At 39.0% G+C, this 15,762-nt stretch overlaps 1 protein-coding gene across 1 annotated transcript in view; it reads right to left on the reverse strand.

Moving 5' to 3' along the window:
• GRID1 (glutamate ionotropic receptor delta type subunit 1) overlaps positions 1–15,762 on the reverse strand; it is a 476,351-nt gene that overhangs the window by 305,797 nt on the left and 154,792 nt on the right.

Consider the following 15,762-nt stretch of genomic DNA (forward strand, 5'->3'; position numbering starts at 1 on the left):
GACAGCAGGACCTGGAGGAGCAGCAGGTAATAGAGCCTGGCTGAAGGATGGCTCCTGTGCAGGGAAGGATGGAGACTGCATAGGTGATGCCCAAAGGACACAGGGGTCACACAGGCTCCAGATGCTGTGCAATAAAACACACAGCTGTGCAGGGCCTCACTCAAGAAAACACACAGCTACATTTTAACTGATTGTGCATCTTTGGACACATCTAGCAAACTGTCTCATACCAATATTTAGAAAATTTATTCACAAAACCATTCATTTTTGCATCCTGATGATGTTGATCCTAGTCAGTGGTTTCCCATCTTTTCAGGAAGGCCTTCCAGTGGAGGGATGGGAGACTGGAAATCCCACAGATGCAGCACAGCAAGGGTCACCACCTCCTTTCTCCCCCTCTCTAAAAGGCTGAGCAGTCCTTGAGGGCTCTGCAAGAGCCTGGGGGACAGTTAACTAAAAGTTAGTCATGAAAGATTTTTTTTTTCCTAATCCATGGAAATACTATGGAAGTGACAGCAACAATTAAAAGATGAATGCACTGTTAAGTGGTCTAGAGTGAACAGCAGTGGAATCATGGAATAAATTAGAACAGTATTACAAGAAACACTTTAAAAACCAGATTAAATTAGTTTGGCTTGGAAAACCTTTTCAGTATTTGAAAGTTTTTAATATCTGGAATAAGTCTTGCATGAATAATATTTAAAATATTTAATCATTTTTATGATTACACATAATGAACAATATTTGATAATGCTTACATATCACATACTTTAAATTAATATTTTAAAATAAATAAATAAATAAATAATAAAGTCGGGGGTGTTGAGTTTTTCCCCCACATAGAAAACCCATTATCCTTCTGCTACTGGGCACTTAAGATCAAAAAAAACTAAAATGGGAGTGTAATATATCTTGAGGAATCACTCTTCTTGATTCTCAGTCATTCCCATTGCAAGACTCCACTGCCTGCTGCAGAGGATCAAATTATTATTATTATTATGATCAAATCCATTAATGTATACCCGTGCAACTAAAAATTTACAGCAACATCTCCCAAAATGTGTAATTTTAGGTGTGCAATTAGATCTACCATATAAAGCAGGTGATATTCAGGCAGGAGGTAATCTGTATGTTTTTAAAAAGAGATTTTTGTACACAACCTCTGAAAGCAATAGTCTAAGAGGCAGGTGCACTAAAATGCTCTGGAGATATTCCCAGCTCACAAGTGTCCCCAGAGGGGACAGCAGCAGCTACCCCAGGGCACCATGTGCCATCCCAGGGTTAGACTGTCATCAGTGCAGAGCTGGCACAAGCACACCCACTTCCTGTGCTCTCCACAGAGATGGCACACTTCAGCCCACCATTTCCAACCAAAAATGCAAGCTTTAGCTGAGATAACAGGTTACATTTGAGTATATCTGGGAAAGGGCACATGCTATTGTTCTCAGCCTTTAAAAACACCTGATAGAATTTTTTTTTTTAATTACACTTGGGTGGGAGACATGAATCTCTGGCTGTGGTAGGCAGCTGGTCAGAGGAGATGGCCAGTGAGACACGGATGATATTATTACAAGACTGTGGTATGCCCTTCCAGACTTCACAACAGCAATTGTGAACTCAATAATATCTATATATGCCAAAATAAGCTCCATTAAATTTACCACCATGTCAATATGGCAGTTGTCACTGATCACTTGGAAAAATCTAATAGAGACAATAATAATATAAAAACAATGATAACAATACTTCACCCTCCAAACCTGATATCTTCATTTCACTAGCTTGAAATTACAACAATAAATATAAAGTTCCATATTTTTAAGGCCAGTAGATTTCATTATAGCCATTAAGTCTGAGGTTCTGTACCATATAGCTATGAAATCTTATCAAATGACACATCAAGTCTAGAGCTTCTTCAATTCACCACATGCTCAGCTTCAGTGATCCAGCATTTTATCACCATAACTGTTTCAGAATGTGTGGTTTGCTCCAGCCTCAGTTTTTCCCAACTTCAGTTTCTCTATTTTGCAAAGACTTTCTACATGAGCAACTTGCTACCAGAAATAATGTCTCAAAGTCATTACAGAAAAATTGCCAAACTTGCTTTTTCTGAACTAGGCAAACCTTTTTTAAGTTCTTAGAGCACTAGACACAGATGTCAGATCAGCCATGCAGCTCTCAGCAGTGACTTTCCCATATCCTCCATAAAGCCCACACAACTGAGAAAAGCTGTATTTTAAGACTGCTTACTGTAACAGTGATACTACTGCCATTAATCAATATTCTGCACTCATATCTGCCACAAATCCTTAAAAGCTTGTGTTTAAAGATAATGACTCATATTGTTTACCAAGTCAAAATATACCTCTGTGTTATGTAAGTATGACACACATACCCTTGCATTCTTAGAAACACGAGCTTACAGCACTTAATATGACTACAAGACAGAAATGCTCTTTGCAATAACTGTAAATAATTAAATACCAGCCCAAATTACAAGTCTTTAGTTGGCATAGCTGTAGACATTTCCCATGTAATTTACCTGAAAACTGACTTGGTTACTCCTTAATGATTCCTCCTCCTCCTCTTTAATGAGGTACTAAATGTTACTCATGTTCAAAGAAACTACAGTTGGTTGGTACCCTCAGATGACAAAAAGCTTAAGCAGAGTGTTAGGTTCAGATAGACATCTGAATTATTGAAAACATAAGTCACTATTTTCCCACTCTGTGCCAGAATTTGTGTATACCCAGCCTGCAAATACTGATTCCCTCCTCTTTACAGGAACAGCAGCATCCACCAGTTAGAGGGAAACCTGGGGAAAGAAACACGAAGCTCAATTTGGCCACAGTTCAGAAGGGATGTGAATAGAAATTCTAATCCACAGGATGATCAAAGACCTCCAAAACCTCAGAGGTGAGGTTACATGTTCTCCAAATCACTGCTCAGCAGGTCTGCCTACACTAATTAGGATACAACACCAGAAAAGGTCAACTTCATAAAATACCCAGAGAATTAATACACAGTGACCTTGCCATTTCCTTTAATGTGATTACATACACACTGCCAGAGGAAGGCTTCATGGGTTGCATTTTATTCGTACCCACTTTTGTCAAACAGCTCTTGTAAAAAAAGTTTTAATCTCAAGATGCATCTATTCAGACAAAAACTTGAAAATTAACTTGAGTTACTGACAACAGGGTTTTCTATTTTGTTTTATTAATAGTTTTCTTGCTTCTATTTTTTTTCCACTCACATGCTTCATAGTAACAATCTGGTTAAGGGGATTTAAAAAAGTAAGTTTTACAAATAGCATTTTAGTCTTTGAGGTCACTTTTATGGGTAGCATTATTTTCTTCCAAACAACAGTCTGCTAGGTGATAAATCCTGCAAGAACTCTTGAGCAGAGTCTTTGGAAGAGCCTAACTACACCTCTGTGGGTTTTTGTGCCTTTTTACTGAACAAAGAGAAGCCCAAAAGAAAAGTTCTTTCAACTGTCAATTAATCTGAGTTAACTAGAAAAGGAAAAATCTATTTCCTGAGGTTCACTGTTTTGTTCTGAATTTTGTTATGCATTATTCTTCCCTTCAGCCATGATTCAGATTGTGTTTTTCAACATTCCTCTTCCTATTTTTCATTCTCATTTCTAATAACTTTCAATAGTTTTTTATGTTATCTAAGTATTTTCCTCTATATTGGAGATATTCATGGTTCACTACCTCCACAGAATTTAGTTTATATACTTCATTTTCTGTGCTACTAACAAAGATATTAAACATTAGAACACATATAAGCATTATTCCCCAGGCTTTTTCAAAGGCTCCAGCTTCATCTATTTAAGATTATTCTTCATTTACACTTGCCCTGCCAACTCTTAGATCATATGGCAGTATCTCCATCACAGTAAATTTGAATCAATATTTTCAAGTAAGATTTCATGAAGCAGATTATCATGAAGCATTATTAATGCTTTACTTAAGTCCAAATCCATTACATTTCCTGAATTCCCTTCATTCACCAGATCTGTAACTCTATGAGAAAGGTAATCAAGTTTGATATGCCTTTCACATCATACTTTTAACTTTGCCATTTTCTAGCCAAAACATATTCATTACACTGTACTTGCAAAATACAGAATGGCCATACATGCAAAGCTGAAAAGAAATAATTTCGTGGGTTTAAACTTTGCCATGTGAACAGAGGCTGCATTTGTTAAAATTTCATCTCCCATGTAAGAAAACTGACCTCTCATTATGATTCAGCACAAACACAAATAAATCTAGGGCAATTAAGTTGCCTTTGAGATAATTTGTGCAATTGTATGTAGCTCCAAAATCCAAATCAGAGTTGTATGCAATCAGCATCAATACCCACTTGGCTCTGCATTCTGTTAATTCTAGACAACAAACATATCCTTAAATCAACAAACACACAGAATGTAGAGGTTTTTCCTTCCAAAGCCAAGCATAATGGCTGCTTCTGAGGTCAAGCTGTGAAAACTGTGGAAGCAAGACAAATTATGGATGGCTGTTCTCATCTGCTCACTTTCCTCATTCTTGGCTCTGAAATGCATGTTATAATGGCTAGGGAATCACCCTCACTCAGCTTGCACCTGGAGGCTCCTGCATCCATTCAAATACAGAAATATATAAAACTACTTTTCAGCATGTATTTTCCACTGTAAAAGCAACAGGCTGGCTGCTGCCATGCAGGACTTTCATCAATATACCACCCACTTCCCTTCTCAGTCACACCAGTAGGGACTGCCTTGTTTTAAAAAAATTGAAGAGTAGCTGCATAAAGAACACAAGGCAAATATAATTGTTTCCTGAAAGCAACCAGCCTTTCCATATAAGTAAGTGGGCTTCAAGTTCCACTAAGTGGATCCCTGGACAGGCAGATTACAAGGAACAAATTACTGGCTCATTGTGCCAATAAAAATTTAAAAGGAAAATTTTCTATGAGAATACAGTAGCCTTTGTCCAGAGCATCTGGGTTCTCTGCCCATTCTGCCCTAGCTGCTTTTTTTTGATCTTTATATTCAGATGCCCTTAGCAAGAGAACTATCTCAGATCCACCAGTAGGACATCACTCCCTTGTGAGAAGTTCACGCTCAGAGAAATGCAAAGCACATTGTGATGTCCCAGCTCCTTCCTGCAGCACAGTCAGATTTGCACAAAAATAAAAACAACATTCTCACTGACATTTGAAACAGATTTCTTCTAAACCAAGGACAACATGCCTTGCCCAACCACAACACAACCTGACCAAGATAATAACCTGCTATAGGATTTTCTTTTGCTTTTACTGCTGTGAATTCTTTGGAAATTTGTCCTGTCATGCATCCTGGTGGGAGTCACTCCACCCAACCAAGGCATCCTGGGCAGCACACTCCACTCACTGCCAACATCCCTGCACTCAGATCCCATCCCACTAGAGCAGAGGGGCCAGGATCCAAAGCAGGATGTTTGGCTTCCTTCATCTTCACCAGCAACAGGCTAAAATTTACATCACCACCAGCGTTTTTCTCTGACAACACATGAACTCTGCAACACTCATGCACCAAAGGTGCAGCACAAGGTTCCTGGCATTCAGAAGGGCCTTTCATTGGCTACTTCAAATTAAATATCCAAAGCTCTTTTCAAACTAGAAACACTCAGATCAGTCTCAAGGCTACAATTCCATTTCTCTGCTTTTAAAACACTCATCAACAATACCTTTTATGTTTTCAAAGTCCAGATGATTGAGGAAGGAAACAACAAAATGTATTTCATATACTTGGCATCGGCATGCAGATTGACATGCAGAGAGGTAGATCTAGCAGCAAAAAAGTCTTTGCAAACATACTGCCAGCCATGAAAATGAAAAGATTTTTAAATGATGCACTGGCTGTATTCAGCCAGATCAGTAATATTACAATTAAAGGACTTACTACTAATGCAGTTTAAGTAACAATAAGAACCCCTACCAAATGAATACTCAAAACAATTATTTTCAAAAGCTTTAGAATCAGCAGCTGCACTGGGCAATCCATGTCAGCTGGCTATCACCAGGCACTTCTGAAAGGTTCAGTACTCAACCAAGGACAAGCTGAATGTAGCTCGATTCAGAACCATCAGTGGCTACAGAGAGAAACAGGCTATATCAAAAATGAACTTGTCTAGCTAACTCATATACAAAAGTTGTATTTTAAAAACCAAAACAAGGAAAAGCAAGATTTATCCATTGAAAAGCTCTCATTTCCCACAGAGATACAGCACAGATAGTTAAAAAGACAAAAACCAACGGGATGCTGATCAATGCTGCGGTGCCCAGTGGAGCAGCAGCAAAGCACAAACCTCCATCATTTCAGTTTAATCACAGTTTGGTACAAGTTGGACTGAGCCAGCCTTACACCTCCTCACTGGCACGCGGCCACTTCTGTGAATGGAGCTGTTGATCTCATTACAGTTTCTAGTAAATTATAGTAGACACATCGATAGCTATCAGCACTACTGTGACATTCTGAAAAGAAGTTAAGGGTTGGGAAGCTCTGCCCCCAAGCAGCCCTTTTTCCCCCAGAAGAGATCCTCATCACATCAAAGTTGGTAAATACTGCTGGATGGGGTAACAGCAACAGGCGCTGACAGATTCAATTCTGTTTTGATGGCAATCCAAAATCTCTATCAGGAAATTAATTCATGCTAAAGAAAGAAATCTACTCTCTTTAAGAGGTCACTTTATAATTAATTATACTCCAGCTTTTAAAGCATTGCGCAGACTGCAGTTCTCTCTAACATAATTATCTCATGGGCTGCATTTTATGGCAAATCTGAATTGAGAAGTCTAGTCTGGAATGCCAGGAGTTAGATTACTTTAATATGAAGCTTCAGTAGGTGTTTATAACAAGTATTGGAAAAGCAGGTAATAAAATATTACACAGCCTTGAGACAAAAGTTAATGAGACAATAAACAGCAAGAAATTAGGAAGCTGGCATGTATTTTGTTCCAGAAGCAGAAATGACACAATCAGTTGTCTCTGAACACTACCTTTCATACTGACTGTAATGTTCCAGACCTTGTTCAGACATCAGAATTATCACACCTGGCTTCCCACAGCAGAGCTCCTCAGTGCCCATTCCATGGCCCTCTCCAGCCCAGGCACAGCCCAACAGCACTATGTCCTTGCATGGGCAGCTCCCTGCCCCCAGTGCAGCCCCTTGTGCCTCCAGCACCACCCCAACAACCCCAGGTGACACACCCACCACTGCCACTGTCTTCCAGGGAGGGCACTGCCCATCTCCTAGGAGGATACAGGGGCATTTCCCCTTGCAGAGAGCTCTGCACAGCTCACGCAGAGATTTATGCACACCTGAGCCCTACTCAGGACTGGGCATGGGAGCATGGGGGACTGGTAGCAGCTCACCTTGGAAGGGGGTTAAAAACCAAAAGCAAAAGGTCTTTCCACAGCACGCTGGGCAATCCTCCCATCAGAGACATTCTCACTCCTCTCCCTCATCCCTTCTTTTGTCATCACCTCTGCAACCTGGGTTTTTGGTAATCTTTTTTTCACCCACTCTCTCCTTCAGTATTTGCTCTCTAACTCATTCCTCTTGGCCAGATTCTCACTTTTTCCTCTCCTTAAAAAAGTGTTTTGCTCCACCTTCCCCTGGAATAATCTGAAATGTTCCTTTTTCTCAGAGGCGTGCAGCTCAAAGCAATTAGCAATCACTCAAAACTCAAAGAAGAGCTCGACTTAAATTTTTGAGAAATTCAAGACAGATTGTCTTTCACTGGAATTCCATTTCTCCTTCACATTATGTTAAAAGGTCCTCCCCTGTTTTGTAGGTACAAGTAAATTGGAAATAACAAGACCAAAAATATATTTTTCATTCTATATGAAATCCTGCCATTTCAAATCATTTCTCCTTAATCAGTACAAAAGACTAAAGGTCTAAGACTGCTAAATCATATTCATTTCACAGCATTACACAATGGTAGAGTAAAAGAGTAAATCAAAATCTCAAACATGAAATATTAGATACATTATTTCAAAAACATGCATGTCATAATAAAAAGAAGCATTACAGTGTAACAAATCATACTAATGTCATTATCAGAAACAAAACTGAAAGGTTTTTTTCATCACAATACAAACATTCTGATTACAGATTTTTAGTAAAACTGCATTTATCTTCCAGCCTAGTTTTAGAGGCCAAAAGCACTGCACAGTTTTGAAAAGCTTTGTGGGTCTATCCAGATTTCAGGGTACTCTAATGTACCCACAGCATTACAGTCACTACACACAGAAAATGAGTGTCCTCCACCCCAGCCAAATCAGATCTTTTCACCACAGACCTCACCCAGCAGGGCTCTGCATGTCCCAACACTGATTTTCTGGATTTGAATTCAACATCCATTGCAGATGTGAATGGGTTGCAAGCCATATTACAGATTTAATAAAAGATTAGAAGAAAGCTTTGTAAGTTATCTCTATAGACAATGGAAAATTCTTCAGTGATAGCAGTAGCCAGATAAACAAGAACATCTTGGCAGTGCCCAACCCACACTCAAACACCATTTTTTAATACAGAAATTACTAAGTCCCATTTGTTTGGTGTTAGTTCACACTGAACTACTGTCACCTGTATGGCACAATAAAGCAACAAGCACGAATCCTATAACCACACAGACCAATCTCTGGGATGGCATGCTGTCCTTGGCCAGGTCAGAGCTCTGATTCCAGCAGCCTGTCTTGCAGCAGTGATGCTTTTCCACTGGAGATACAGAGTCCATGTGCTGGCAGTGTACAGGATCAGACCACCCAGAACCTATTTCTGTGAGTAGTATTTAACCCACCCTTACCTAACCATTTAGATAAATATAGCAGCCAGGTTTTAAATGGTCAACCACAAGGCTACATCATTTTAAAAAGGCAATTTAGAACAACTTATATTATTATTAGAAATTCCAGTGATTCTGAAAAAAACCCAACAGCTGCAGTACAGAATCCATGGTTTCAAAATGCAATTTCAGAAAAATACTAACTACGATCCGAATCTAATTTTATTTCCTATATTCAAATTTGGATGAATAGATGCTATGAGTATTGTCTATTAAAAAGCCCATACAACAGTTTTCTATATATCTCATTTGCAATTCTTCTCTCATTGAAAATTTCTAGCACTGCAGCTGCAAAGGCTGCTATATCTGCCTGGCTTTCTGACCATTTCCAGTTACACACAAATATGTATGCTGCTCAATTCTTTCACTTACATTTCTGCTACATTACAGAAACTTGTGTTCCTGTACATTACAGAAACTTGTGTTCCTGTACATTACAGAAACTTGTGTTCCTGTACATTACAGAAACTTGTGTTCAGTCCCCCACTCCCTTTCTCACTGTTGGGGCATAAGGTCATGTCATAGTCTGTGACAGAACACAGTAATATGAAATATAACCAGACACAAAAGAAAAAAGAGATCTTATAAGTTTCTAGTGGTGCAAAGGATATTCTCTGGATGATGTTTGTTCTGTCATCATGTGTCCATGGGTTGCAATACATTTGATAAAAACACACAGAAATGTCTTAAAAGATGTTTCACTAACACAACTATAATCTCTTCTGCTCTGATTCTTTAATCCCTGAAGATCTTTTTTAATAAGCCACTCCACAGAAACTGATTAAAATCCACATCTTTCATATCTTCTGAATACAAGAAATAACTCAAAGAGTAGTTCATATCTAGTGTTAGCAATTATGCTGAAAGTGCACTTTAACAGACTGTTTCTTTTGATTTATTTATTTCTGGATATCCATGAATGAGCATAGTAGGCCATTAAATGACAATATTTCAGCATCAACAGGAAATCACAGGTATATAATGTACTGGATGACAATTCTAGTATGGGAAAGAAATAAGAAATCAGCTATATTGGTGTTATTAATTACAAAGGAAATTACTTTGGTACAATCTGAAATTCACTTAAAAGCATGAATATTTGCTGCTTACGGTAGGAACAGCCATAAATCCAATTTCAGGTCTTAAGACAAAAAAATTACAATTCCATAATAAATTTAACATGAATCATCTGCATTTAAGAGCAGAATAAACGTCTCCACGATGGGCCATCTTACCTTGCTGTTAAAGCACCTGCAAATTCTAACTTGGTTCTTTTGCCTGAAATCAGTCATTAGAAATTAGGTTTTAACTATATTCTTTGCAGTCCTTTCTTCAGTTAAGCAAACTCCCACAATGGGGCTGGCAGCAGAATGGGAACAGCAGAGGCAGCAGCACAGCCAGAGGGAGAAGAAAGGGGCTTCTCCTGTGCTCTGAGATTTGGAGGAGACTATCTATGAATTAAAATGACAAGGAATGAGCCCTTGAAACAAGGAGTGATAACAAAGAAAGACCCTGCCCTTTGCTACATCTATTACTTCCCAAGGCCACCTGAAATTACAATCTCCAAATAGGAGCTCCAGCTATAGGAAAAAGTTGCCAAAGCCCAGAGTTACAAATCCTCCTGAAGGGCAGAACCAGTGCCTTGCTCCGGAGGAAGATGAATATCCCAGCTGACACTTAGACCTGAACATCCGTGCTGCTGAAGCATCAGGGAGATGTGGCACACAGCAGTGAAAACATTCACTCAAAATGCATCATTTACTGCACAACTCCTCTGTATTTATTGCTATGGAAAAACTGTAAGGGAACAAGTTACCAGCAGCAGCTTTCCCTGCTCTGGAATTCCCCTTTGTTCTGTGAGCAGGCCAATTCAGCTTCTCCCAGCACTCCAGAGAAATGTCACCTTGAAGGGCATCTTTAGAAGACCTTATTTCTTGTCCAGCCAAACAAGCCTCATCAAACAGGTACAATTTAACATCAAACTGAAAAAGACTGAAAACTGAAAAATTTAAGTACATACAGAGTAAAATAAGATCATAATGCAATCTAGGGACTGTTCACTCACACTTCCTTGGTTAAACAGCTCAAAAGGATGAATCTCACAATGAATCCACTGCTAATCATCTGAAACCGAACAGAAGCTTAATATGGTCCAGGCTGCTCTAACTTCCACCATTCCATGTCTTGCTAGGATTGCATGGGCTCTAGCATAAATTGCTCTAATCCAAACACTTAGCAGAATGGGGACTTCCTTTCCCTTCTCTGGGCCCAAGGTAAGTCCTTCAACATCACTGGATGAGCAGAAGGGAGAAGTATTAACATAATTACACACACAATCTAGAGTTATCTGCAAAACCCCCAAACCTTAGCAAATCAATTAAAGTTTTAGATATCTGCAGGTAATCTTGAGAGAAGCCCATCACACAAACACTTCACCAATAGCTTCCCAATCTCTGACCCTCATCCCCAGCTCCCTCACCCCAAGAGTGAATCTGTTGTTTTCTCTCTGTGCAGCTTATTTGGTCACATCAAATAACCGACTCCTAAAGATGCTGAATTAATGCACATGAAAATCTCTCTTCTTTCCACGGTTTACAGCTCAATTTTTGATGGAAGAATAGGATTTTGAATAATTCTAACAACTCTAAATCTATACATGAATAACTCATGGATGGGACTGCCTGACCAGCCTGCCTGTCTCCAAAGAGGATCTTTGCAGTACCCTGCTGAAGTGATGGTAACCATATCTTACAGCACAACCAGCAAAAAGGGTTGGTGGCCTTGTCTGACAATTAACAGAAGGGTAAATTCCATTTGGTTTACTCCTGGTAAACCTTTGGAAGAAACATCACAAGACTAAACTTCAGGTGGCCTGAAATTGTAGGCATATGTAAATATAATGTTATTTTCATGCTTAATCAAGACTAACAAATTTTGGGTGAATTCACTTGCAAACAGCTGATTTCGAAATTATAAGTTTATGTCTTCATTCACAAAGTGAGATGATAAATATCTGTGCTTTCTTATGGATTGTTGACCTATTATACACAGTATTTCTTCATAGTCATCCATTTGATTGTTCCCATTTAATACTTGACTTCACTTCTGAGACTACCACTGAAGCTGTCAGGGTCACAAGGTTTTTACAGATGTCCTGTAAAGACTAACAAGCAGAATGAAACACCTACCACTTTTCTTACAAGCCACCTAACAGCTTTATAGTGTGGTTAAAATTTGCCTGATGTGATCAAATTGAAACCTCTGACCTAGTGCAGAGGAGGTTCTCATTCTTATTAACAGTCCCCAGGCAAACTCTTTACTACAAAAACAATTTGGTCAGTGCCCTGTTTCTCAAACAGCTTTGTCACTGAGTACGATATTTGCACCAATATTACATAATGCTGAAATAACTCAGTGAGGGAGAAACCCAGAAGAAAATAAAGCCAGACTCAATGGGCCCTGTAAAACAGGCTGCAACTTATAAATAAAATTATTCACTAACAAATTTCTAAGTCTCTATAAAAACCCAGTATTTGGCAAAAAGCACTCCATTTCCCATTTTTAAATCCTCTGGCATAAACTGTCATGCTTTAATTAAACACAGAATGCAAATCACATCCCCAGGAGATAATGCCTCTAGCCACTTCTCTTTAAATAAGTGTGGAAATCAACTATGGCAGTAAAGGACTGCAGAGAGCAGGGCAACTGTGCAGCGCCCCTGGGGCTGAGCTGCCCAAATGCCACTGCAAGGGGCAACTCCTGAAGAATTCCTGGAAACACTGCATCCAGAGAGGCTTCCTGCTGGCAAGCAGCAAGCTGTCCATCTCTGCTGCTGCCCTCCTGCCTGACAGGCTGCACTGCTGCCAAGCATGACACTCAGACAGGCTCATCTCATACATTCTGCTGCCTTCAGCTGCAAGCAGGAAAGTCTCCACTCCAAGGCCTTGTCCACACTGCAGCTCCCACTGAGAAAGCCCCTGCCAGTGCTGGAAAATTAGTAGAGCTATCTTACCCAGAGCAAAGAGCAGACACTTGGTGCACCTGCCATTTAAAACCACTCATTGGAGACAGCACCACGCCAGAATGGCACTCCTGCCAAAAACCCTTCTGGTCCAGTCACTGACTACCTGTTTATTGGGTAACTAAAAAAAAAATACACACACAACATGGAAACTGGAATCATACTGGCAGAGAAATACTGTGTTTCCAAGTATCATACCAGGACATTCCATATGTATTCATTTTCTCTCCCCCTCATATCTACCATCTCAGGAAAGTCAGACATGTTTTCATAATAAATGAAACTTGGGGATGGGAACAGAACCAAATTGTGTTTAGCTTATCACACATGGAACAAGCCACAGTTCTTCCAAGGCAGCTTTTAAAAATAAATGATAAATAAATACAGCTTCCACAGAGACAAGATTTGTTATGTACATGCTAGGGAACTATCTAACAACAGCTAATTCAAGTACCAGGGTGTAAGTATATAACATTATTCTCAATACTGGGAATCCACTGGCAAGGAGTCCTCAGAGTTCAAACATGATATAAAAGACTTAGGAACTCTCTACTATAGCAGGGAAACACTCGAGAGTCTTTCTAATGAAAAGAGTTTGTCCAAGCTGAGTGACTGAAGTGAAAAAAGTCCAGCTCATCCTACAGCCTACATCAGGGGAAAGAGCCAAACACGGGGTATGGATACATTTTAAAATACACAGAGCACTGCATTCTAGAATGCATTTACTATCTGAACAAAAAATGAAGCAAGGAAAATCCAGTCCACTCCCATGTCTTTCTAGACTGATTGATACTCAGAGTCAGCCTATCCTCTGCTATAGAGCTGCAACATGCCTAACTCCCTCATCATCATGATGAATTATTTTTAAACCTATATTCTGTAATTAGTGTCCCACATGAAGTACTTGAATGCACAAAACCTCAACCTTCTGCAATGTGCCTTTAGATCCCTCAGAGTGGCCAGAACCACGAGGTAATTTGGTGTCTAACTCCTGCAGCCATTCAGACCTAGTTAAAGCTGTTGGTTAACTTGGTCTTTGTACTGAAATATTTCACTAATGCTGTCAGCACCACCTTGGCTGAGACAGACATGCAGTACCACAGCAAGTAAATGGAGACTGAGGGAAAAACAAGCTCAGGAAGAAGCATCAATTTCACAGGAAAAATAAACTGATTCCTCTAACAGAGATAAAAAGATGTGAAATGTTAGATGTCTTTCATCCTGAATGGGAGAAATAAAGACATTTTCAATTAGTTGTTGCACAAGGTTCAAAAGTTGAGGAAATGTCACAAGTTCAATCTTTAATAAAAAAATCATGAACATTTATTATTGATGATCCGTAGTGGTAAATATCTTAATCTAAAATTCTTAACTGATAGGGACTTTTCAGAAATTTGTCACGGGCAGTAAGAGGAATTTCACTCGAGCATCTGTGGCTGTGTGTACCTTTCTCCTCACTAGGGAAAAGATTAAACAGTTAAAGTAAAATACAAAAACAAGACTCTATGTTTAGGCAGGCATGTCTGTGAATACTACACATGGGGATGCTCTGAAGCTGGTGAAGTTCTTGGAATTTCCACACTGGCCATACAGCAGAATATCAGCCCAATATTAATAAGTCAGAATAAGACTGGAGCACCCATGTGCCAGAGTTTTCTTTAATGACTCAGCTATAGAACTGTTCTTCAGGCCCAGATTATTTTCAGGCTAAGAATCAGCAAAACGTGAATTTCTAAAAGCATTAAGTTTTTTATTGTATTTGTGGTTTTTTTGGTGACCCAAATGACACACTATGATTGGTACATCCAGGATGTGAACTGCTGTGATTCTAAGCAAAATATTGCAGTTTAAATCACATTGCAGTTAGCAATACTGGAAAATACACAAATTTACCTTTCTGCATGTGATTTTGGGGGACGCTGAGCCTAAAAACTTGTTGAGGATTTCAGCAAAGTTCCAGATATTTTGCTCTTTGAGGCAGGGGGACAACAGGATAGGACACACAACAACCACCCCATCTAGAGACAATAAATTTCAGGTGCTCTCCACGAATCTTTGGCCTTGTATACTAACAATGGTGTATGTATTTCTTGGTTTTTGGTTTTTTTTTTTTCTTTCACCTTCATTAAGGTCTTTTTTCCCTGGAAAGCAAAAGAACCACCAATCACTGCAAACCAAAATATTTGCAAATGCTAACATTCAGTTACTCCACGAGAACAAACAAGGATGAATCTTCTCCAAGCACATCCAAAATCCCTTTTGGGTGATTAGCAACACAACTTTGCTGGAGTGAGTCATCAAAAGAGACCAATTTCATTTGCAAAACACAAATGCTGATCCCAAACTGCCACTGCTACACATGTAGCCAACTTTGGGCAAATAAATGCTATTGTAATATTTATTTTATTGTAAGATTATATGCTTCTTCTTACAAGTTTTGATCTACTTCAGAATTTTCCTAGCTAAAACAAAAGATATTTTGAACATGCGCATGCACTTTTTTCACAAATGCAATTTAAAAAAAATTTGTAATTACTATACTGTAATAAAATACCCAGACTTTTTCTCTTCAAGTATTTGACACAATTTGAAAGAAAACTAGAAAGTGAATTAGTGTTAAGTCAGGTTGTAGGACTCTGCTTTATGCAATCCCTAGCTAAAATGCAAAAGAAAAAGATGGCATGCTGTTTATTAAAGCCATTTACTCTTGAATCCATTTTCTCTTTATTTGCTCACGTTGTGCCATCACATTAGAGAGACCTTGCTAGACAATCACTTAAATTTATCTCAGAACAAAGTAAAAATAAAAATTCATAGTTTACTTTGTTTTTATTAATAGATACGTCCCAAAGCACTAA

This window comes from Erithacus rubecula (genome assembly GCF_903797595.1).
Source record: "Erithacus rubecula genome assembly, chromosome: 9".
Lineage (NCBI taxonomy): Eukaryota > Metazoa > Chordata > Aves > Passeriformes > Muscicapidae > Erithacus > Erithacus rubecula.